At 37.0% G+C, this 26,906-nt stretch overlaps 1 non-coding gene across 1 annotated transcript; it reads right to left on the reverse strand.

The window, feature by feature from the left end:
* Positions 1-10,955: 10,955 nt before the first annotated feature.
* On the reverse strand, positions 10,956-11,057 carry LOC119822051. Its single transcript, XR_005286660.1, has one exon. It is a non-coding gene; the product is annotated as a U6 spliceosomal RNA (small nuclear RNA).
* Between the last annotated feature and the right edge of the window lie 15,849 nt (positions 11,058-26,906).

Consider the following 26,906-nt stretch of genomic DNA (forward strand, 5'->3'; position numbering starts at 1 on the left):
ATCAGGCTGGCAACCAAGCTTTTAGTGTATTTGAATTCTAAAATCTAGCATATAGTTATAGATTTACTTAGTGTCCTCGGTGAGATAGCAGAACATTTGTCACAAGGTTGTTAGAATTTAAATATAAAATGATCACAGAAACTACTACATTACAGGCTTTGTCCCCATATGGTGACACCATTGAGAGGTGGGCTTTTGAGACATGACTGGATCTTAGGGTTATCTAATGACAGACTAACCCAATGACACTAAGTGGGCTTTTGGTCCGTGATAGAAACTGGGGTAACTGAGGCTGGATTGGAGAAAGTAGGTCATTAGGAGTATATCTTTACAGAGTTTGTCTGTCCCTGTAGTCTTCTGTCTGTCTGCTTCCTGGTTCCCATGAAGTCAGCAGCCTCTTGCTCGGTCCCAACTTAGAAACCTCTGAAACCATGAGCCCAAATCAGAGTTTTGTTACTGAATGTTCTCTAGGGTACTTTGCCCACACCATAGATGACTGTGCTCAGTAAATACTTTGTATAATTTATTTTTGCCAAGATGAGTTTCACCTACTGTATGTGTCTTTCCAACAGTTTCTAATATGTGTTCAACACAGCTACACATGGGGTTTCATTTTCATTCTGCTAACCATGCTTCTACCCCTGCCATATCCCCATCCCACTGCCTGCTGTCTGATTTAGATCACTAGAGATGTACGTTCACCTTTAGATTCACACAATATCTATCACTTGCAGGAATGACTGCCTGTGCTTAACTACTGAAAGAATCACTGAATATGAAAACACTCAATCTGGCTTATGTATGAATGAATAACTGTAGTATTTTATAAGCAGGACACAGATATGTGCTAGCATGTGTTTTGTCAGTGAGATGTATCTTTTAAACTCAAATGGGAGGATTAAACAAATTCTCAGCACCATAAATCATGAGGGAGTTTGAACTCAGACTGTGGCAGGTGATCTTCGCTACTCATTTGATTGGAGTTGAAATGAGCCCATTGACTATGGCATATGTCTGGATGTGTCTGTGAGAGCCTTCCGGGGGGTGGTTAAGTAAGAAGGATGATCTGATTTGAGTATCTGTAAATTCATTGGATCGTTGCCTGCAAATAATCTTTCTTCAATGTTTTATTTCTTCTTGTTCTTTTTGTTCTTGTTCTTGTTTTTGTTTTTGTTCTTCTCCTTCTCCTTCACCTCATCCTTATTCTTTTTTTTCTTTCAAAGTAATTATTTCCATCAGAGATAAATTTGGCAAAGTTATAGGTACCCACGTGGAGGAAGGAGGTAGCTATTTGTGAGGATTTTGATACACATACAGTAAGGGGCCATGGGTCACATGCCCATTGGAAAGCCTCATGTTCTCCACAGACTTCTAGTCATGTGAGGCTCCAGCTTAACAGTCTTGAAAATTTTTGTTTGAGGTTCTTTAAACTTAGCACTGACCCCAGTCCAGTACTTCTTTTGAATTTTTCTCAAATGACCCTTTTTAATAGAAGAGTCCACATGTATGTGATGGCTCTATAATAAAAGTTCAAAAGAACCGAAAGGGTTTATTTGGAAGATATGATCCTAGAAACAGAATACTAAGAAGCACACAGGATTATGTTTTGTTTCTGTGTTTGAGTGTATACAGTGTCTGTGTGTGTGTGTGTGTGTGCATGTGTGTATTTGGGTACACATATGTAAATCATGGTATATGTGAAGGCCAGAGGACAGCCTTCAGTGTTGATTCTCACTTCCTGCTTTGCTTGAGGCAAAGTTTCTTTTCTTATTGTTTCTGCATACAATAACCTGACCCTTAAGCTAACAGAATCCTCCTGCTTCTGATCTTGTTGTGAAAGTGTTGGGAATCCAGACATTGTTACTCCCCCCACTCTAATGTGCTCTCCATATTTCCACAGCAAGAGCTTTCCCCATTGAGTCATCTCTGCAACCCCAATAGTAAAGGATTCTTATTCTTTAAATCTTTTTCTGAGGGATCTCCCCAGGTTCTGTTGCTTTCTCTCCAATCCTACCGTCCCTTGTCTCTTCAATCCCATTTCTCTCAGGAGAAAAAGAAAACAAATCTCCCACTTTCTCTGGAATAACAGCTCAGCCGCCTTACACATCGATTTCTCTATTTTATGTTTATTCTCTGGTCTAAGCTTTCACAGATATTTTCCAATGATAATAAATACCTTGTTAATCGTTTGGAAGAAAATGACCCTCAAAGGGAGTGGCACTATTAGGTTTGCCCTTGTCGAAGAAAATGTGTCACTGTGGGGTGGTCTTTGAGGTCTCTTTTGCTCAAGCTTTAGTGTGAGAGTCAGTTGACTTTCTGTTGCCTATAAAATGTAGTATTCTCAGCTCCAGCACCATGCCATTAACCATTTATAACTAACCATTTTAATATGAACACAAACATTTATAAGCAAACAATTTGGGAATTTGGGCATTGTTTTCTCCAAATTACTTCCAACTGTTTATTGGGCAAGTTATTTTTAGGGTTCATGAAGACCTTTTGGGGTGTCTTGTTCCATCAAACCACATTAGTGTGGAAGGAATGCTCCTGTTCTCTGCGGAAACAAAAGCAGAACCTCTTTTCCAAAGTAACATATCCTTAGACACAAATTTTGAAGTCAAGATAACTTTAAAATATGTATGTTGGCTTAGCTTAGCAGCCCCCAGAATCAAATGTTTTCTAGCAGTTAACTCATTAACAGTCAAAGAATCCAAAGAAAGCATAATAATATGCATAATATAGACTTTGCATATATTCTATCTTTATGTGGCTTAGTTTTTTACTTTATGAATTTTTAATATTTATTATCACTACTCCTTTAATCTATGATTGTCTGTACTTTTTTTATTTTGTAAATGGAGTCTGTGTATTCATGTCTCAGTCACCCCCACCTGAATAATCAGACAAAAACTATATTAATTACAAAAGAGTTTGACCAATAGCTTAGATGTTTTCCTAGCTCATTTTTACATTTTAAATTAACCACTTTCTATTAACTTGTATATTGTCATAAGGCTGTGGTTTACTGGTAAGGTTCTCACAGCCCCATGGCTTCTCCCTGGCTCTGCCATCTTTCTCCCTCTGTTCAGTTTAGTTTTCTCACTTACCTATGATCTGCCCTGCCATAGGTTAAATCAGCTTCTTTATTAACCAGTGGTAATAAAATATATTCACAACATACAGAGGGGAATTCCACATCACTGTATTTCTACATGCCACCATGCTCCCCACCAGGATCATAATGGGCTAAACCTCTGAAACTGTAATCAAGTCACCCCAATTAAACATTTTCTTTATAACAGTTGCTGTGGTCATGGTGTCTCTTTGCACCAATAAAAAACCTTAACTAAGACATGAACAATATGTTAACAGATTACTATTATCCTATTTTATTGAAAGCAGTAACTTTATTGACAATAATTTGAATGTTTGCTTCTCAATTTACTATTGAAAATTTAATATAAAAGTAAACATTTTTGTGAATGCTTATTTTTTTCAGATCATAGATTATTTGGTAATAGTTTTAGTATAATGCTTACAACACTTTACTATTACCTTGATTTAAATTTTTTAGTGAAAATATTGTCATTGGCCATATATAATACAGGCATTATAAACTGGGAAAGTCTGAGGAGTGTTTAGTTCCTGTCATCACCCCTTTTTGAAATTTAAAAGTCATTTTCCACCTGTGCTGCTGTTTCTTGTAAACACACTTAAGTTACATCTTCTGTGCAAGCATTTGTATTATCTATAGATTCGACAAAATCAGGTTCATTACCATACACAAATCCATGCACTTACACAGTTTTTCCTCTGTTCCTCTATTATTTATTTATGCCTGTTTCCACTCAAAACCATCCAGTCACACCTCAAAAATTCCTCATCCCCCAATTTTTCTCCAGGCAGAAGAAAGAAAGGTTTCCACAGACCTGCTCACCAAGGACAGAGCATATATCCTTCCTTTCTGTGGAGAGTGCTACGTACAAAGAAATACATAAAAGGATGGATGAAATCATTTTGAATTCCAATGCATTTATGTTAAAACAGAAAGGCTGGCATTAGTATTTGCATTCCACTTTGCAAACACCGAAGGGTATAGTTGTTAACCTTCCTCATACTCCATGTATCTACAGGGAGTGCAGAATGAAAACAGCAAGAGTATAGGGTCCCTCAGGACTTCATGCTGTAAGTGTGTTGGCCACACAGGCATGGAATACTCACAGATCTTTCACAATGAGGGTAGGTGGAGGGTATTGATTTTGGTCAGTAGGACTCAGCTTTTTAGCAACTCCCCTGCACCTTCTCCTGGTCCCTTCTTTGTTGGTCTTAGATATTCACCAAACTCGAGGTTGCTGTTCATGGTTCATTTAGTGCCTATCAATCATGCATTGTTATTCCAGCAGTGCAGAAGGAGCATAGAAAGTTTATTAAATTTAAAGATTGATGAATGTTGAAAGTTCCATGACTGCCTTGTAGGTTTCAGTTTTAATAACTAACACAGAAAACCATGCCTCAGACCTCTGCTGCTGGATGGCTCAGGACTAAGGGAAAAAACTCACAGAAGAGATTTCCAATTAGAAGTGAACAAGCTCACTCTGCTCTGTTCTGGGGTTGTTTCAATAGTTTAAGCATAAATAAGGCTTTTTTTTTTTAACCCGAATCCATCTCAATAATGTTGTTTGAATTTGAACAAGCTCTCTGAATTTCTCTCCCATCACCTAGGGGGCACAATGGAAACAGCAGTAACATTGTGTATAGGGGGTGGGAGGACACATCACTGGCTAACACCCTGACTACTTTTGAGACTTAACATTTGTACAGGGACTTTCTGGTGAAGATCTTAGCCTGTGTTAGCACATGCAATGACAAGCATTGCTATTTACTGGGTTGGAACCCAAAGCTTCCAAAAGAAAAAGACTAATAAACTCTTTGATGCAACATGTATCTACTGTCTGCTAGACGAAGTGCTAAGGTTTTTACATCCGACAATGTGACCAATAGCATTATTCATATTCTTTTGTAGGTGAATAAATAAAGATGCTTAAACATTTACTCAAAGTGTGAGGCAGATGATTTTGTTTTATAATGTATAATTACACATTTTGAAAAGTGCAAGTGATCTAAGATACTTTCTAGGATGTCTTAGCATCATTTATAATTTTTTTACTTCTGTTGTGAAATACTATCTACAACTTGGTATGCACCTTTTTTCTCCTATTACATTCATCTTTCTCAGGGTTAGAGCAAGTTAACAGTTTAGATCATAGCAACATCTTTGGAGGATAGAAAGGGATGGAATTGTTTTTGCAGGGGTAGGGGGTCATGGATGCTTGCTGAACCAAATCATTCTAAGTGTCCTGATTATAAATTTATAATCCTAAGATTGTTGTGTTGTGTTCAAGTGCAGTCTACATCCTTTCTTCACATTTGGATTTGATGTTGCCAGTTAAGAAATTACAGGCCTTGACTGCCTGAGTTTTTTGAGCATGTGTGAAAATCATTTTTAGTCATTTAACCAACATTATAGGAAAGAGTTTTCTGAAAGAAAACAATGGATTCTTGTTGAATTATATTCTTTTTCAATACTTGCACTATTTTAGACTTTAGATATTACTTCTCTATTTGAGCATAGACAATTATTTATTGAGGCTAGCTAAGAAACATTAGATATGTAAATGAGAAAATCAGTGTGAAAGACAAAAATTATTACTTTATCTTTTAAGATTTATGTTAGTTTAAATCATTTAGGCATTACAACATATTTCATAAGGAACTAGACATGCCTTGTCCTAATACTATTTTAAATCAACATATAATTACAAAGCCCTGATTTTGTAATGAACACCAAATTAGATGCAATGTTTTTGCTGGCTCCCATCTTCTCTGTCATTGGCCTGAGAAGTCCTTTTGTGTGGTTTCAGTTCCACTTTGGGTTTAAATGCTAAAATAGGATGAAACTGGGAGTTTGGTTTTCTTTGTCTTCTTTGAAACTAGGTCCTCATTGTTTGAAACTTACCCTTAATTTCTAAGTGCTGGATTCACTTCTTGCTGGTCTCCTTTTTCTTTGTGAGTTGTCCAGTCTGGAAATACTGACCACTGTGAGCCAAAACCCTTGTCATCCAAATTTGACAAAGCACCTCATGGTGCAGCTGTTCCGTCAGGTCTACCATCCCTTCTTGCTGTTGTCCTGATTGGTCTTGCCCTCTGTAGAAATGTCCATGTTTGCTGTTCAGTCTTTAGTCAATAGCACAGGTGACTTGAGTCCTTGAATTTAGTCATCCAAAGCCTAAATTACAATTCTTGGTTTTTCTATTTTACTGTGATTTATGGGAATGGTTAGTTTAAATTTTGACTGAACAGTTTAATTTCCTCATCAGCTGGATTGTAAATGCCTTTGGAAAGCTTTCATTTATTTATTTATTTATTCTACTTCTTTGATGAAAGATGGAGCATTGACTATGTTACATTTGTGATTATAATAGAATCTCTTGGTTTGGATTGTAATGATTTGATAACATTCTTTTGTTACGTGAAGTAAAATGGGGATTATGTATTTCTAGTTCTAGGGAACGCTGTGCAGGAACCTAGAAATGATTTAGAATTTTATCGTTATTTAAAATTTTTGTGTACATATAGGTGTATGTGTGTGCATGCCATTTGGAGTTGTGCTAATCTTCTGGTAATTTGAGTCAGAACCTCTTGTACTCAAAGAGAGCTGGCTCATACACATCCAGAGATTCTCCTGTCTCTGCCTCCCATCTCACCACAGTTGTGTTGGGATCACAAATAAACGTTGCTAGATCGTATTTTTATGGGTTTTGACAAACCAAACTTCATGCTTGTGTACCAAGCAGTTTATCCAGGAAGCCATTATACTTAATACCTGAGGCAATTAAACTCAAAAATGAAAATTATTATTTGACTTACTCTCCTGGATGTTTCTGTTTAAGGTCAGTAGCTCTAGTGATTTGGGCCTGGGGTAATGGTGACACTTCATGGTAGGAGCATGAAACAAAATGGTTAACACTTCAGCCAGAAAACGAGAAGAGGAGACAAAGACGAGATGAGAGACACAGTCCCCTTCCAAGGCATCTGATGAGCCAAGGAGTTTCTACAAGTTTGCACCTCCTAAATGATCCAAGATTTCCTGGTAATACCAAAACAGGACCATGTCAATAGGACACATGAACTTTAGCGATATTCAGCATTGAAACTATGTCAGATTCCTCACCAATGAAGGGTGTTCAAAGGATCTATTGATAGATTTGGGGTAGCATTGATCACTTGCATCCAGGCAATGGGAACTAAACAACAAAACAAAGACCCATAACAATAATTGGGTTGTTTATTGCACAGCAGTGGCTTGAGATAATATTATTTTACATCTTAGAGATGTTTAAAAATGAGAAAAAATAACGATATGTTAGTAATTGATTGGCCTTTTTGTCTCCATAATTTTGGACATTTCCTATCCAAAAGGTTATTTTATGCCATAATTTTACTTATGAAAATTCATCATGTAAATTTTGCCTTTTAATCTACTAACAAAAATTGTTGGTGTCTGAATAAGATGTCCCCCATTGTCATATGCATTTGAATACTTGGTTTCTAGCTGGTGATGCTGTTTGGGAAGGCTTATGGAATACTGACTTTTTGGGGGCGTAGGTCTATTGCTGTGGACATACTTTGAGGTTTCAAAAACCACATGCCATTCAGAGTGTGTTCTTTCTGCTTCCTGCTTATTATTAATAAAGATATAAGGTCTTACCTTCCAGCTCTAACTATCACACTTCCTTTGTCAATGCATCCCCATAGTGATGGAGATCATCTCTGATCCCTCTAAAACTATAATTCTGGTAAAAATAAACCTTTTTCTTCTATATTTGCCTTGCTCATAGTGCTTTATCACAACAATAGAAAAGTAGCTAACATAAATGTGCCATATTAGCAGAACTGGGAAGTCAATGCGTTTTTGCAAGAACAAGTTAATCCTTCATGTTGTTATTATATGTTCTTGCAAATAGTCTTTCACTTGTCTTTATCAATATTTTATTAGAGAGTTTCACACATTTGCTTGTGGCGGGAGTATGCACTTTTCCTGTGGTGTCTTTATCTGGCTATGGTTTCAGTATGCCTGGACAGTCTTTGCAGTGCCTGTGCTGTCTGATGGTGGATTTGCAGTGTTTATTTTTCATGTAGTTATAGAATCTATCAGTGAAAGTCAACCAGTTCCGTAGTAAAGAAGCCACGAGTGTGACTGTGGCCACTGTAAGTGCCCTTCACATATTTCTATAGTTTACTTTTACAGGAAGGCAACACGCCCAAATGAAGTCAGACGTGATCTCTAATCCCCACGCCCTTAGTCCCACAGGATGACATCAAGCTGCAGTACGGAAAACACAGGAATGCACACTCAGCCATGAAGAAGGGGCCTCGCCTCTCATCTATGTTCAAAAGGCTTCCAGAGAAGCCTCCAGCTGTGTCCCAAGGGAGTGAGCAGTTAGAAACTAAGAAGATGAATGAGAAATCGCCTCTCAGCAGCAATTTCACACAAGAGAGGACTGACAGTGGGCTTAGTCTGCTTCTCATCAGGCATATCTCCCTTTGTTCTAGGATGCTGTGATATTCGGGTAGCAGATGAGGTAGAGCTAAGCCAAGTCTTGCTTATAGGTTTTCCTGCCAGCCACGTGGAGATGCTCAAGGTCACAAGGGAGCCATGGTAACATTATCATTAAAAATTCATGTGGTGAGCCTTGGCTTTTCTTTGTGAGATGATTTTTACTTTTGTTTATTTACTAATTTATTTAGAGGCAGGTCTCCTGTATACCATGTTAATCTCAACTTCATACATTGTGGAGTTGAGAAAGACCTTGAACTTCCATCCTCCTGCACCCTCCCCATAAGTGCTGAGGTTACAAACATGACTTATCATGCCTGGTTTTTGTCATGCTGGGGATGCAGTCCAGGGCTTTGTTCATGCTGGCAAAGACTGCCCATGGAGCCACATCTCCAGCCCCACAAACAACTGACTTCCAAATTTAACTTCTTTCTTTATGGTAGGCTTAGCTAGACTTTCTATACTCTCTTTTGTTATAAAAACCTTCTTCAATTAATGTCGATAACTTCTTTCTTTCTAGAAAGTTCTTCTAAGTTTTTAAATTTGCTGGCAGAAGACTACTCTACAGTCTATTTCATTTCTGTTAGAGTAACATTGATTTCTAATGCTGGCAATGCTCTCTATTTTTTAATAACTTACAAAACAGCTAGTCTTTTATTACATTGAATTTAATTATTTAGTTTCTCAAATCAGTGTTTTTCCCGGTGATTTTTATTTCTTCTGTTCTAATTTCTTCAGATTCTTTTTTGCTGCTCTTTTCTGGTTTTCTTAGGTGGAAACATCTTAATTCATAGTATTTTAGAGTTTGGCTACATTCCTTAAATTAGGATATTTTGTGTGCTCATTTATTATTTGACCTGCATTGTATTCTCCAATGATACTGCTGGATAGTGGTTTTTCATTTCCAGACTAGGCTAAAAGTATCAGAAGATACACAATACAGTTTGATTAGCTGAGTCAAACATTTGCTAGTGACAGGGCTTTTGATACTTCCAACATGGATTTCACTCCATACCAACTTTTCCAGCCAAAGTTAAGAGAGTGGAATGTTTTGAAGGGCCAAGAGCAGAGACATGCAAGGTCTCTGCAGGATTTTGGAAAGAATGATTAACAACTTGATGAGAAGTTTCTCTCACTATAGACAATTGGAATGGAGCACCTGGCACTTCAGTGCTGCTGTCCTGAAAAGGCACTTTGATTCCTCATTTCCATGACTCATGGCCAAAGAGCAAAAAAGTGGTCCTAAGATAACAAATAGCTGTGTCTGATGGGATCATAATTAATACAGATTTGGAGAGTTTTGCATATGTTAGCAAAATGCTACCATCTAAGGGACATGGTATACATATTTTTAAAAAAGAAACGCAATTGCATTTGTTTTATTGATATCTGAAATCTTTGTAGAAGAAAACATATAAGTATGACTGTAATATTTCCATGACAAATGTGGGCCCAAGAGTGCCTGGGATCAAATCATTGATTGTATGGCTTTTGTTTCTGGGTAGCAATGTATTCCATGATACTGACTTCCACTAATGTAATAATTTTGCTAGATTAGCAAGGATGAGAAAGAGAAACCAGGACAAAAAAAAAAAGGTTTCATGTGCTTGAATCTTTTAGTTTCACTATGAAAATGAGAGTGGCCAAGGTCCTCCCAACTCCCCCCAGGTCCAGGAAGGTGATCGACCAAGCTGAGAAGGCTCCCACAGAGCCCGTCCATGCAGAAGAATCAGAGCCCAGTGCCATTGTCCTTTGCTTCTCAGTCAGCCCCCACTGTTGGCCACATTCAGAGAGACGGGTTTGGTCGCATGATCCATCAGTAGGGAACCCTGATGGCTCCTTGGCCTGGAGAAGGAGGGAGAGGAGGTATGGGTGGAGGGGAGGGAAGGGGGAGGAGGAGGGGAGGAGATGGAAATTTTTAAATATAAAAAAAAAAACCATGAAAAAAAAAAGAAAATGAGAGAGGACATGTTAAACTTTTTAGACATTTATCTGTCTCAATAGATAATAGTCATGGCAGCTAACCCAAAGTGTCTTATATAGCTGATGATCTATAGGATTGGAGGTGAGGAGTAGGGACAGGGAATGGTGCCCACACCAGGATAAAAGCAGATGACTTAGTAGCATCTGTAGAGAACTTCACTGGGTCAGGAGTATCCTAATGTTCCCTTCTTTCTTTTCTGAGCCCTCAGGCTGCTGCTTATCCTTTGGTATGAATATTTTTCATGTTGAAACTCATACATCAGCTATTTCTGTATATGATGTTTGTTTTTCCATTCCAAAGATCTTGGGTTTTTGGCTTTTCATTATTTTTATTGTTAATTACTATTATTATTTAAAAATTATGGAACATTTCACAAATTTGCAACATCCTTGTGCAGGTTCATGTTCATCTTCTTTGTATCATTTCACTTTTAGTATATGGGACTGTAAAGCAAGCATTAGGTTTTACATTTTTTAGACAGGGCAGTAACCATTAATAACATGATTTATGAAACTTGTTGGTTATACACAGCAACTGGACAATGACTTCACTTTTGATAAACTAAAATGTATATATCTACATGCATACATAACTATGGAATTTTATGTAACAAAATATGAATACTATTCTAGCAATTAAATTAAATTTATTATTAATTATTAAATTAATTAAATCCTTTGCCTTTTATTTTATAAAAATTTATTCTGAAACAAATGAACAAATGAGTTTTAAACCTTAAGTCAAACCCACACTGTTATAATAGCTGACAGTGTTAAAAAATATACATTGGATAGGAAAAAGGGCATCATATACTTACACTGACTTAATTACTGTACTGTACAATGTGGCTTCCTGTACATTCCCTTGCTTCAAGTCTAATAGATTTTTTCTCTGCCTTACATGTAGTCATTCTACATTTTATATAGGAATCATTTATAAATAAATCATAATTATAATATTGTCTTGTTTAGCTTCCTTAAAATACTTATAAAATGGGACTCAGTGGAATAATGAAGAAGCGTTACGTGCCAAGGAAAGGCCTGTGAAGAGCTTGGAATTTGAACTGAGGTTCTAATTGAATGAATTAAAGAAATTCGTATGTATTTTATACCCAATATTGTGGTATTCTCCTCTAGAAAATAAGAGGTGTTGTCCTGGAAATATCTAATATATTATTATTATTATCATTATCATTATTATTATTAATTTTAAAAATATTTTGTGAGACATGGGTACCACAGCATATGCGAAAGTAAAAGAACAACTTTGTGGAGTCAGTTCTCTCCTGCTCCTTTATATGGGTTCTGAGGATCTAATTTAGGTCACTAGATTTATGCAGCAAGTCCTTTTTCTCATTGAGCCATCTCATTGGCCTGAGACTTCTTCAGTTTTCTGTATTTCTGTATTCATATTAGAAGCGATAATACATTTCTACAGATGTTGTAATGAATGACACGAGGTTGACATGAATTCAAATTAAGATATATTGTTTAACAAGTTTTCTAGATTTGTGGCTGTGATCTGTTTTTGTAATTCCAACTGATGTGCTTGCTCCACACTGAAAAGTGTCCCTGATGTAAGTCAACAATAACTAGCAATTATCAAAATGGAGAGAGACAAGAATTTGTAATTGTTTCTACTTTTTAGTAATAAACCATGACTGTGTTTTTGGTATGTTTGGGAAGTTTTACAAGAAACACTTCAGTGTTCTGTGAGGACAATGTTGAGGATGGAAAACACTTGAAAATATACAATTATAGTTATTATTTGACTCTCAACACTGCTTTTCCCAAGAGCCTTGCTGTACTCAAAACATTTATTTCCCTCCTCATGCCCATTCCTCTCTGTGTGAAGCCATTACTTTACACTGGCTAACAGATTTTTGTCCTTTAGAATAAACTAGTTTAGTTCAACAGTAACCCAGCCAAGGAAACCATGAAACAGGCAAATATTTTCAGTGTGTGGACTGTCATCACCTTCACCATTAATTCTTCCCAATTTTGATGAAATAAAATTTCATTGTTGATATAATAGTGTTCCATTAAAAATTTAAGTAAAGTAAGAATAAATAAAGAAGAAAGCAATACATCACTATAAGTGCTACCATCCTAAAATAATCATAATAAGCTCCAAGTATATATTTTCCCAACAAGTATCTATACCTCTTTGTGAATATAGAGACATGGGTCTCACTAAAGTTTATGAATACAGGAATAATTTTATAAAATGGGATCCTATAATAAATGTTTGTAATATAGTATTGACTCAAGTGAGCAGGGAGTATAATGTCTTTTTACACAAAGCCCATGTAAGCTTCTTGTTTTCCTGTCATTAAGTATGACCAAAACTTGAGCTATCTGGGCCAGCAATCTCACTCCACTGCTCAGAAACATAAGTGATTTCCAAACTATATTTTGTAAGTTAGGAACCATATTATTATTATACCTGGCAAAACTAAGTTAACAAGAAAATCTCTTTAGTTGGTTTATAAATAAATGTTTATACAAATAAAGGAATTCTTGAGTTTTTTGGATGATAGTAGTTAACCTGAAGTATTTTTATTCCAGGGAATGTGCTACACTACCAGTAATTTTAATGGTGTTGCTAGTGAAGATGAAACATGAGCCAGCTAACTGTCATCTTGTTGTTCTTGCTTAACAGTTTGGCAATGTAAAAGTCATGTGGATTGACTTTACTAACAGACTGAGGTAGAAGAAGCTTCATGTCTATATCATATTCATTTCTAAAAACTCAAAATGCAAGTCTACATTTAATCAAACTGGCAAACTTTTGTTATTTGCTTTTGGGGCATGGTAACAAACTTTATTACACAACATGTTATTAGGTAATTTTTTCAGGAATGTAAATTCAGTTTTAAGGAGATGTTTAAAGGATCTGGATGATTGTGTGATCTTTTCCTCATTTTGTAAAGTTTCCATTATTAAAATCCTCATACTTCATAACTCATCATTAAATTACTAAAGTCTAGCAAATTATAACAAAATATTGGTATAATGCATTCTTTCTAAAACTGCTAAAGTGTTTTGCAACCTGAGCAAAGTTTGACAAACTCATTTATAGTAAAATAATAACAATCTTGGTGAGTATATTTCTGACATGAAGTGAATCATATGAATTTCTATAGATGTGTTTTACTCAGTTGCCACTTTCAACAAAGATTTTTGGTATATATTGCTAGAGCAATAAGACAGCTACAGGAAATCAAGGGGGTCCAGATTGGAAGGTTAGAAGTCAAAGTGTTATTATTTGCAGATGATATGATAGCATACATAAGTGACCCCAAAATTCTACCAGGGAACTACTACAGCTAATAAATACCTCTAGCAAAGTGGCTCGATAAAAGATTAATTCATTAAATCAGTGGCCTGCCTATATACAAATGATAAATGAGCTGAGAGAAAAATCAGGAAAACAATGCCCTTCACAATAGTCACAAATAATATAAAATATCTTGGGGAAACTCTAACCAAGCAAGTGAAAGACCTATATGACAAGAACTTCAAGAAACAAATTGAAGATGATATAAGGAGATGGAAAGATCTCCTATGCTCATGGATTGGTAGTATTAATATAGTAAAGATGGCCATCTTATCAAAAACAATCTAAAGATTCCATGTAATCCCCATCAAAATTCAAACACAATTATTTACAGAGCTTGAAAGAACAATACCAAACTTCATATGGAAAAACAAAAGACCCAGAATAGTTAAATCAATCTTATACAATAAAAGACCTTTCAGAGATATCAGAATTCCTGATTTTAAACTGTATCACAAATCAATAATAATAATATTAAAGATGATGATGATAAACACACGGTACTGGCATGAAAATAGACAGGTTGATCAATGGAATCGAATCGAAGATCCTATGTACTCCTGATTTTTTATAAAGAAGCCAGGAACACACAATGAAAAAGAGAAAACATCTTCAGCAAATGGTGCGGGTCTAATTGGATGTCAGCATCTAGAAAAATGCAAATAGATTAATATCTATGACCTTGCATAAAACTTATGTTCAAGTGATCAAGACCTCAGCATAAAACCAGACACACTGAACCTGATAGAAGAAAAAGTGGGAAATAACCTTGAATTTACTGGCATAGGAGACAACTTCCTGAAGGGAACATCAACTTCCTGAACAGATACTGAGATTGACAATTAATATATGAGACTTCATGAACATGAAAAGCTTCTGTAAGGCAAAGAAACGATCAACAGGATAAAATGGAAACCTCACAGAATGGGAAAAGATTTTCACCAACTTTACACCTGACAGAGGGCTAATATCCAAAATATATAATGAATCTAAAGAAAGTAGAGATCAAGAAACCTAATAATCCAATTAAAAATGGAGTTCTTATCTAAGCAGAGTATTTTCAACAGAGGGATTTCAAATGGTTGAGAAACACTTAAAGAAGTGTTTAACATCCATAGCCATCAGGAAAATGTAAATAAAAATGACTTTGAGGTAGTAGTCCTCTTGTTGTGATATGTTCTCATGAGTCTTCAGTGTTTGTATGTACCTGTGTATCAGAGGGCCTATCTCTGCATAGAGCAACAAAACATGAAACAAACAAACAAAACACCAGATTAGGTAATTTGTAAATCCCATGGATCTAATCTATCCACTCCAACACCAACAGAGAGACTGACTTCATTGCTTTTGATTTTGGTCAATTTCTGCAGATTAAGAGACTTTCCAAAAGATAATTATTATTAAGTAATTAAGAATCCATAGCCTCAGCATTTTCTGCATGAACTGACTTCCTACATAACGACTTTTGTCTTAGTTTAGTAAATGTCATGCTTTAATCCCAAGATCCCAGATCATGTGGTAGATCTGAGAGCTGCTCAAACACATCTAGTTTAGTGGAGAAGCTGCCTTCAGAAGGGGTAAGGCATCATGGAAGCCTTGAATGCTTACAAGCATCAGCTGGTAGGCCCAACTTAGTGCTACTGTCTAGCTTTCCATTTCAAAATATGACATTTTATTTCCACATGCAAACTTGACATCTGATGGCTACCCAATGTAATATCTTTGTACTAGAATTAGAAAAAAATGGGGTCACCTAACTGATGTGGGAGAGTCTTCTGTTTGTGTTGATTTCATTCATTAATAAAGAAACTGCCTTGCCCAGCCCTTAGGTGGGTGGAGTAGACAGAACACGAAGAAGGAAGTGAGGTAGATGGCTCAGACAATTGCCCCGCCTCTCCTAGGTGTGGCAGACCACCGTGCCTCTCCTCAGTGAGACGCTATAGAGCCACTCACCAGGTCAGACATGCTGAATCTTTCCCGGTAAGACACCACTCGTGGTGTTATACAGATTATTAGATATGGGTTAGTCAAGATGTGAGTAACAGGCTGAAACTAATGAACCAGGCAGTGTTTAAATGAATACAGTTTGTGTGTTGCTATTTTGGGGCATAAGCTAGCCGGTGGCTGGGAGCCAGGCGGGACAAAAAGCAGGCCTGCCTGCAGCTCCATCACTACACCTAACTTTGGACTTTCAGATTCAAGTGGTACATATTAAATAAACTTCTTTATTAAGGTTTGAGCTGCAAAATTTTTGTTATAGCAATGAAAGAGGGACTGACACAGGAAACTGGCATCAAAAACTGTGACCATCTCTGGCCCAGAAAACTAGAAGTTATTAATGGGTTCATAGCACTTTTGGATATTCTCTCTATGCTCACTTCCCCCAGCCATTTTCCTATGCTCAGCTGTGAAGCAGGTCTGCAGTTGTTCAAACAAGCCCAGGCATAGTGCATTCCAGCAGCAATACATGGCATTGGTTCTGCATGCACAAATAACACAAGACTTAGTGTCACGGGCGCCTCCCCTCAGTACTTTAATGGAAAACCTGATGGGGTCAGGTAGAAAGCAATTTATATAGGAAGTATCAAATGGGGCATGTCTAATGAAGCTATGGATGTGCAACCATACTAGGTACCTTCCCCTAGTAGAGATGAGCAACATGGCACACACACCTTGGGATGCTGCCAACCTCAGCATGCTGCCCCAGTATGCAGCAATGTGGTCTGTGATTCAGAAAGTAGAACCTTCTCAACTGGTTTAAGGACTGGCCTGATTTATGATCTGCTTGCTCAAGTACACTTGTCTGTGATGTTTGCCTTTTAACAGTAGTTTTTAAATTTGCTAATTTTTTAATGAATAAATTTTTATGCTTCCAGAGTTCAGAAAGATCCTTCTAAACTAAAAGATTTTTAAAAAGTACCATGTATTGAACTAATTCCATGTTGTTTCTTACTTATTCATTTCATTTTGTCAAACATTTCAAAGCTTCCTTTTCTATAGTATTAATTTCAGTGTTGTGTAAGACACAAGATGTTTGCAACACAAATATCTATTTACCCAAGATAGGGAACCAGCAACTGTCCTAAGTAATGAGTATATCAAAGTCCAACATGGTGAACTGATGGATTGACTGGGATTATTTACAGGGATATAGATGAGGGGTTACTTATGAGAGCAGGAGTAACACAAAGACAGGCGCATCACCAAAAAGCACATCCCAACACACATGATGATTGGCAAAACTGCAAAACCCAACAACTTTCTTCATGATTCCAGCAGCTCTGATTTCTAGGCAGCTCTCAGAAGTCATTTGTTGGAGCTACAGCCTTGAAGAGGGGCCCAATATATCTTGTTAGGTTTAGGAACTTCTTGACACTTGGAAGTTGTTTACTTCCTAAATCTCAAGAGACTCCAACTCTACTTTTTAGAGGGCCTGTTTCAATTTAGAACTCCTCGAATCCCAAGGAGCTTCCCTCCAGTATAGAATGTTGTAACCAAGAGATAATTGCTGTACAATATTTAATTCTAGTTTGTCTAGGTTTGGTTGAGTTTCATGCATCAACTACAGTCCTTGAGATCTTTGATCTTTTTTTCTGGGAGGGCCTATAAGTGTTAGGATATCTTAAGTATTCCAATCCATTTGATTTCTTTTGTTACTTCAGGAAGTTTTCATGTTGGCTTTAACTATGTTTTCTGTATCCTTTGTTGAATGTGCCACATCATGTGTATTGGTTTCTCTGGCAGACCATTTGTTCCTCCTGCATATCTCACATTTTATCTGTTTCACATTTTATTTATTTATTTGTCTAAACCTTCAGTCTATTTTGTTCATGTAGACTTGGTGCCTGATGCTTTCTTGCATATCTGTAGCTTCATGCTTATAATTTATTATTGGTATAAAAAGAGCATTTGTAGTCTGTTTCTCTGACTTTGGGATTTCTTCTTACATTTTATTTTGATATTTATCTTAGTTTAGGCTCTGATGGTATCAAATTTATGCTCTTATTAAGTTCTTTTATAGCAATATATCATTGTGGGAGTGATCCTTTATTGGGATTGTCTTCTCCCCAAATAAAGTCTTTGTTTGGTTTTTGCATGCCATGATCTTCCCTAACTTTTTTTTTCACTTCTCTGCTAGTAGTGTGTGTGTGTGTGTGTGTGTGTGTGTGTATTGTAAATTAAGTCAAATAAAAGCATCTTTGAACATTCCTTCTGTGGGACCTGATTCAGAGAATGAGCGATACAATTAGCCCATGCTACCTTATCTGAGACACATTTCTCCCTATGCGTGGAGTATACAGCCATCATATTGCAATGATTGAGATTGTAGCCATTTATTTTCAGATTAGCCTGTTAATCAGGAAGACCCAAGAAAGAAGACTCAGACTTTAATGAATGAAGCCTCTGCACAACCTCAGATTTTGTGATTGTGATTCTGGTCTATATCTGATTGATGGTGTTCTCTATACTCTGGTATTTCTGGGTTATCCTCTAATTAGGGTAAAGCCAGTGTAGTGGAGAACAGAGATAATTTGGCTGTACCTGCCAAGAGTCCAAGGCCAATGTCTAATAATATTCTAGGACTATGTTTCTATACTTTCTTCCTCCTTATTTCTCTACAGAATTTATGATATTGGTGAGAAATTTCAGAATATACTTTCTTTCTTCCTGCATCATAGCATTCTAGGCGCTAGTGAAAGTTCTTCCTTTGCTAGCCAGAATCCTGTTTTTTGTCAGTTTATAACCTGACTCCATCCCCCCTTCACTTAACATTAATTTCTAAATGCCATCATGAGAGTAAATGTTACAATGTTGGTGAGTGACTCAGTAGGTAAAGGGATTAAGGCACTTGTCATACAAGCCTGCCAGCCAGAGTTTGATGCTCTCAAATACACATAAAAATGCCAAGAAGCATCAACTCCACAAATCTGTCTTCTGACCTTCATATATGCACTGTGTGATGGACTCCCACATAGACATTTATCATGCTTCTACATGCACATGAATAATAATGACAACAATAATAATAATAAAATGTAATTTTGCCTGTATCTACAAGAAAAATACAGAATTCTTGTTGTTTAGTGTCTGTTCCTTCTTTATTTGAAATTGGAAAAATCTAGTCTCGTGGAAACAATGATTTCAAATGTCATAGTAGAGTGTATGCCAACCATTCAGAAATGACCACATGGTTAATTTAGTTAATAGCCTAAGGGATGTTGATGAATTAATATTTTGTTGGGCCTGTTCGTAGCTATTTATACATCCATGCATAAAAAGTAACTTGGATGCTTTGTAGAAATGTCATTATATTGTCAATTAAAATTGAGATCTGTGTTATTTTTAATTGTTTTACACTTTTTGATACTTAAACCTATTTTAATATTTTATAATGATGACATTTTTCATTTATAACTTCCAAGTACCACTTTAATGAACTAATGGTGACAGACACCTGTAGTCTCAGTTACTTGCAAGATTGAGGCAAGAGAATAGATCTTTAAGATCAAGGTAGATAATACGAAGAAACTCTATCTTGAAGAGTAAGCCAGGAAACATAAACAAAGCAAAAATAACAAAAGAGATGGTAATAAAAATTATCTTTAGCATGTAGATCTATTAAATTTTGAAGAAAGGCAATTTTTATTCCCTTAAGTATTGGAGGAGTGGTCTTCAGCCCCTCAGTTACCATTTAACTGACTGGTTCTGGTTCAGACTGGAGTTCCACATTTTCACTTTGGAAGTTTTGTCATTCATACTCAGACTGCAGGAAAATATGGAATTATGAGTCAAACATCTAGTGTTTTGTTTATTTATATTGCTAAGAGAGCTTAGGAGAAACCATACATGGAAAGAAAACAGTTCCTAGGCCTGATCTGATTTGTTTTATGTTTGAAGGACTGGAATTTATGACATGATAATAAAATGCTTCCCTAACTTTGAGGACCAGCATATGAAAGTGTGTGAGTCCTGCCTGTTGAGGATATTACATATTATGAGAAAACAATCTCATGTATGGCCACTTTAACAAGTAACATGTTATAGTAAAGGAGGTACATAAGCTTTCTGTTTACTTCTGCTACTGTAGAGTAGATGTGGGTGGAGCATGAGGAAACTGACTTGCCCACATTCCTTCCCTCTTACCGTCCTTCTGCCCCACCATCAGCAGCTAACACCCTCTCCCTCTCACAATTGTTTCTCCTGCTTTCTATTGTACTTGACAGCCACTCAAAAGGCTTCTCACCATTCTAAGAAATCCTATTTCTGTACTTTCTAACACTGTGCTGAAGAACGGGTTCCCCATTTCTGTACCATTTCTTCCTCTATCATCAGTACTTTTGTACAGTAGTTGATTTCTTTCCCTTTTAAATTTGAAAACATTAAAAGTTGCTGTTTTCCAGCTCAACCAATATCATATGCTGTATGACTATTGTGTGTTGAGTTACTATGGTTACTTTTCATCTCTTTCCATGAGATCTTTAACATTTTGAGCAAATAAAAAATGTTCCTCCTTTCAACTCTGATAGATCAAGACAAGATGTGTCTAAATATTTATAGTTGAAAACTGCAGTGAAGTCACAGTTCCCTTTTCTGAATCTTTTCTACTACCCAGTAATGACAGTTCAGTGGGACAGTCATGCTCCATGTGTTTTTGCTAACCTGATATGTCTCAACTCTGTTACACAATAAGACAGAGACATAGCAGTAACAAGTTGTTAGAACAAGGTCCCTATGTATGAAAGGGTTTACATAGCTGTATTAACTTCTGTTCATTCTTTTAAAATAAACAAAAGATCAATGTAATTTTAAACATTTTTCAAAGGTAGCAGAGTTAGTTTTTTTTCTATGTTTAGCAAAAGTTTTTTTGTACTGCAGAAGGAGTCTTCATTAAGAAAATTATAGTGTACATTGCATTTGCAACTTTATATGTATGTTCAGATTTATACTAGGACACTATTATTGGTGATGAGAATTATAGCAAGTTTCTGAACTCTATCTGGTCTATCTTGGAAGAAGAAAAACATGGGAAAAAACAGGTCACCTTCTAGTGAAATTGCAAATGAGACCCACCATAATTATAAAAGAAGATGAATTGGCCAATTTAGGGTGTTTCTTATATCTTCTTTCCATGTTCGAGTTTCTACTTTTCCTTTTTTTCTGTTTGAGCAGTAATGTATTATATGTCATTGGGCAGAAGAATCACGTCTCTGTTGGGAAGCAGAAGACAGTTATCTCCTTGTGTGATGTGTGTTAGTGAAAGAGAATTCATTAGATAGCACATTCTTTCAGGCACTTAGAAATAGAAGATGTCTTTTAGGCAAAGATAAAGTAAAGCAGGCTATAAAGCAGTTACTTAACAAAGGGTAGATATGGAAGTTAGCCTCTAAGAAGCACATAAAAAGATGGCTACCACTTGTTGTGCTAGAGATGAATAAGTTTAAGGCTAGAGCCAGGAACATGTCCAAGGTGCTGAGTGCCTACAGGGTTAATCTTAAAAGTAAATAAAGAAGATCTGCTCTGTCAAGACTGAAGCCCTGACTGGAAAAAAAAATCACAGAATCTGGTATATGTGATGGAGGTCTAGACTGTTGTCTTCAAGCCTGAGTTCCCCTGACTCTCTAACTTAACATAAGAAGTCTTGATATTAGAAGCTAGTGTTTCTTCTTAGCTTGAAAATGAAATAGACCTCTTCCACTCAAGGCAGCAAGCATACACCTCAAAACCTACTACACCTGGATCAAGAGTTGCTTCACATAACAGTCTGAGGTTTACACTCCTCAGTGTTTATGGAACCTTCCCTCTTTGTACTGCAAGAGCTGGAAGACCATACCTTGGATTGATTTCTGGTTCTTTCCCCAATGTAGCTGGGAGATACAGGGATGAGGGAGGGCTAATTGATTGGCAACTTGTTTCCAGAAAGCGGACTTTAGAAATTCTCTTCTACAAGGATGATTCTGGATGCATCAGAAAAGAAATGGATTATTCAAATAGCGGGAGTTTTTTGGCTGCTAGAGACATTTAGTCAATGTTTGGATTGTAAGAGGCAGAGGATCTCCTATCTAGATTTTCAGTTCTCAGTTGTCATGGAAAGACAATCATAAATAATATACAAAGGAGAATGCCTATCTTTATTTTAGTAATGATAGATTTACAAACATAAGGAACAATTTGAATGTGACCCATGAGTTATTGTGCAGTGAATGTTTGCCTTACAATAAAATAAATTGGAAACATCAAAATTTCCATGGCAAGTAAAAAAGAAAAATTACAAAAGATTTGGATAAGGGCTCACAGCAGAACAGGCAAAACATGGAAGTCCATACAACTCACCAGAGGAATATATTCTGTGACAAGGTCCAAAGACACCATACTAACTAAATGTTCCTTAGACATGTGATGTGAGATGGGAACCTGCCTCACTGAGTAGTTCTGTAGTCACTATCTGTTGCCAGATATAGGCGATGGGAAAGAATGCCATTGTGAAACCTGCAATCCTGTTGACGAAGGGCACTCGACAGGAGTGAGTGCCAGGCAGTAGCATTTGTGAATCAGAGGCTATTAATGGGCATCCATGGCCTACCTCACAGGCCCCATCATCTACTCAGATAGTAAGTCACTCATAGGGCTCTATCTGAGGAAGAATTGCAGTGAGTAGCACCACTCATGATGATAAAAATTCATGGATGTTAGTTTATATGCAACCACTTTGGAAATCAGTGTGGCAGTTTCTCAGGAAACTGAGAGTCAACCTACTGCAGGATACAGCAATTCCACTCTTGGGAATATACTCAAGAGATGACTAATCATATTATAAAAGCATTTGTTCAACTATGTTCATAGCAGCATTATTTGTAATAGCCAGAACCTGGAAACAACCTAGGTGCCCCTCAATAGTAGAATGGATAAAGGTTTGGCACATATACACTTTAGAGTTCTACTCAGTGGTAGAAACCAATGACATCTCAGATTTTGCATGCAAATGGATGGAAATAGAAAACACTTTTTTGAGTGAGATATCCCAGACCCAAAAATATGAATATGGTATGTACTCACTCACAAGTGGATTCTAGCCATAAACAAAGGACATTGAGCCTATAATTCATGATCCTAGAGAAGCTAAATAAGAAGGTGAATGCCAAGAAAAACATATATTTATATTCCTGGATATTGGAAGTAGACGAGATCGCCGGGCAAAAGTTGGGAGCACGGGGGTGTGTGTTGGTGGGGAAAGGGGAGATGGGGAGAGAGAAGGGAGAAGGGGAAGATTGGGGAGAGCTTGGGAAAAAGGGATGGCTAAGATGGAGGAAGGGTGGATATGGGAGCAGGGAAGAAGATATCTTAATTAAGGGAGCCATTTTAGGATTGGCAAGAGACTTGGCTCTGGAGGGGTCCTCAGGTGTCCAAGGATATGTCCCCAGCTAGGTCCTTAGACAGCAGAGGAGAGGGCGCCTGAACTTGCCTTGTCCCATAGCCACACTGATGAATAAGTTTCTGTTTATACTGACAACCTGGCTCTTTTAACACCCTCATTGGCCTGGGGAAGGTCAAGTGACTCAGACATGAAGGATCTCCAATATAAGCTAATTGATGTGGAATGTCTTTCTGTATATGTATTGTTTTTACTGGCTGATGCATAAAGCTGGTTTTGGCCAATGGCTTAGCAGAATAAAGTCAGGCAGTAAATCTAAACAGAGAAATGTAGAAAGAGTAAATGGAGTCAAAGTTATTATGCCATGTAGCTACCAAAGGAGAAAGATGTCAGAACCTTACTGGTAAGTCACAGCCTCGTGGGTTAATTTACGAGAGAAGAGCTCGCTAGGAATATTCCTGACCCATTGACCAAACAATGCTGTAATTAATATTGTTTCTGTATGATTATTCAGGTCTGGGTGGAAACAAAACGCGATCTCCATCTACAGCTAATGTTCCAGATATGATGTCATTAACAGAGTAGATTAACAGAACATCAGATGAATTGCTGTAGTTATTGATTTGAAAAGTGTGTCCTTTCTAATCATAATCACATCATAATCATAATCAGAAAATAAACCAGAAAGAGGCACAGGAAATAGATTAGAGAATAGTTTTACACTTTTACTCAATATTAGGGCAAGTCTCTTGTACTTTGTCAGTCACACCAAGCCTATTAGAGTTTTCCACACCCATCATCAGCTTTTTCAGATGTTCCTTAATTTTTTGGTAACACAACCTTTGATACCTATCAACACTGCAACTTTCTGGGTGATCATGTAACTTCTCCAGGCTTCATTCATAGATATGAAAAGTAATTATGTGTTGGCACTAGTATGAAGAATTAAATGACATAAATGTTCTGTCACAAGTTAGATACCAAACAAAAATATCAAAAGACTTGGACTTTGTGAAATAAAATTAAGGGCTTACCAGGAAAATAGATTTAATTCAAATACTACACCAGAAGTAATATTGTAATACAGAGAACTAGTTACATAGTTGAAGTGGTGATGGTGATCAAATAAGGGACAAGGAAGACTCAAAAAAATAGCTGCAGATAGGTTTTAGTAACTAGATTTCACAGGACAAAAGACAGAACTGTTGTTACTATAATCCAGGGGCTAGGTTGATGTAGGTGGTGGGGACTAGAGCCAAAGTGTGCTTTTCTAGTGGAGGCTGAAGCCAAAGAGGAAACACATCCTTATTCAACAGAGCTGACGAAAGCAAAGGACGAGGAGAGAAATACTAGGGTAAAATGCCCTTCTGCCCTCCAGTGTTTTGCCTTTTACTGGCAAGAAGCCATATGCCCTGGAGCCAGAGAAATAACACCTGGAGAGGTCAGCTTAGCATTTAAGAAGGATCTAAGGCCGATGGTGTTTTCATTCATAAGAGGTCATGACATTCACCCAAGTCCTTGTGGGTAGGGAAGGGTTTCCACAATGGAAACATATTCTCACTCTCAGCTATTTTGGAATTAGGTTCACCTCGACATAGCAAACCAGCAATTGAGAAGACTAGTGAATTGAATAGCCAGCAGCAGCAGCAGCAACAAAGGAATAAGTTAAGGATGCTCTCAACAACATGTGTGAATCTCAAATGCATTGTGCTAAGTGAGAGAAATTCAAAAGCATACAAACAGCGTGCTTCCATTATAAGAAATTTTAGACAAGGTAAAACAATGCAGGTAGAAAGCAAATTAGTGCCTCCTATAGGACATAGGGCAAACACAAAGAAATACCATAGACACACAAGGAAACTGTTGAATGTTGATGGTTTGCTCTACTTGGATTGTGGTAGCACAGGTATCTCAGAACTTACCCAGTCAAACATTTACAACAGCAAAACCAGCCACACATACACATATTCTTCCACATTTTCTAAAATAGATAAATAAATAATTTTGTGTCCTTAAACACAAACATTTTCCCATTTTCCAGATTTCCTACCATTATGTCTTCTCAAAAACTCAAGAGATGAATTGCTATCATGTGAGACTTGCCCTCTAATCCAACACCAAGTTATGTCAGAGAATCCAGAGCTCTGTTTGTCTAACAACATATCCTAACAATAAATGGGATGATTGAGTGTGTTTTCTGCCTCTTCCTCAGCTTCCATCATGGGAAACTGGTGTGGGGCTCCCAGAAGCTGCAGGTGTAGTGTTGACATTAGGTGTATCAGTGATTGCTACGCTATCTCCTTAACAGTAAAGCTGGGGGAAATGACTCTGTCAGGCGCTCTGCAGTCTACATGAAGGCATGTTTGCGGGAAATTATTTCCAGAATCAAGAAACTATAAACTGCATGACCTCCCTGGAAGGAAAACTTGAAGAACCCTTGCCTAAAATAGCAAAGCTGGACTTCTAAGTTATGGAAAATGACAAACACATTAAAAACCTGGAAGAAACTTCTCAGGAGACTAAAACAAACACCACAAAGTCTACTGCAGGGGAGAGTGCTGATTTAACTCAGTATTGTTGTGCAAACTTTGGGTGTTACCAGTCAAAAGTCTAGTGTCCTGGACAGCCTGGAGTCAAAGGAAAGGATGCTGAATGAGATTTGGACCACATTGATCGAGGAGCTGACTTCATGTCATATGACAATGCCTTCAAATGTTAATGTGGATAAAATCTGTAAAGTGTGCTTGATGATACCCTGCAACTCATGGATGCAGGGAGAAACTTGAATTCCCTTTGGATGGAAGAGGTCTTCTGAAGAGAAAGAAAATCCTGGTCTCCTGGAGCAAGGCCTAGAGATATAGAAGGTCAGTTCCTGGAAGCGACATTATTGCATCCATTCTAATTGTAATGACCACAGGTGGATCAGCTTTTCTCCTTAGGCATGTTGAAGGAACACCAAGACAGCTTGGAAGGAGGCCTGTCAGAGTCAGAGTCTTATCTTGGTTCTGAACTAAATGCAGAGAAAGACTCTGCTTGCTACTCTTTGTTAAATGTGGGGCTTTCAAGATGAACCTTTTTGTGTTTGGAATCGGTGCATTTTGAAGGAGTCTCGGGTTCTTAATTTTTTACCTCGGCTACAGTGTGCAGGATCAGTCATTTGTGTAGCTATTTGATAGCTGCTTAAAATGCTTCACTAAATGTTTTAATAAATCCAAGGGGTGAACTTTACATACTGATTAATAAAGCTCAATGAAACACTGTACATGGGTTTCCAGCAATAGGTAAATACTTTCCAATGTAATTATAAAGTCTTGAAGCTGTACTTCAAAAGAGTTGGAACTTTGCCAGTGATGTTTACAGCACTTTTTTGGAATATCAAGGTGGCAAGGTGATGAGGAGGTAATTGCTTTTTCTGAAGTGTTAAAACAGAAACTTGAGAAATTTAGATAACTCTTATATTGGAATATGTGTGTGGTTAAATTAGACTCTAACTCATCTAAATATCTCAAGAGTAGAATTTAACAGTAAGTTATCTGCAACTCATAATAGTTCTTGTTGATTAGGGAAAACATGGGGGAAAATGTTAACGCTTGATT

This window comes from Arvicola amphibius, chromosome 8, assembly GCF_903992535.2.
Source record: "Arvicola amphibius chromosome 8, mArvAmp1.2, whole genome shotgun sequence".
Lineage (NCBI taxonomy): Eukaryota > Metazoa > Chordata > Mammalia > Rodentia > Cricetidae > Arvicola > Arvicola amphibius.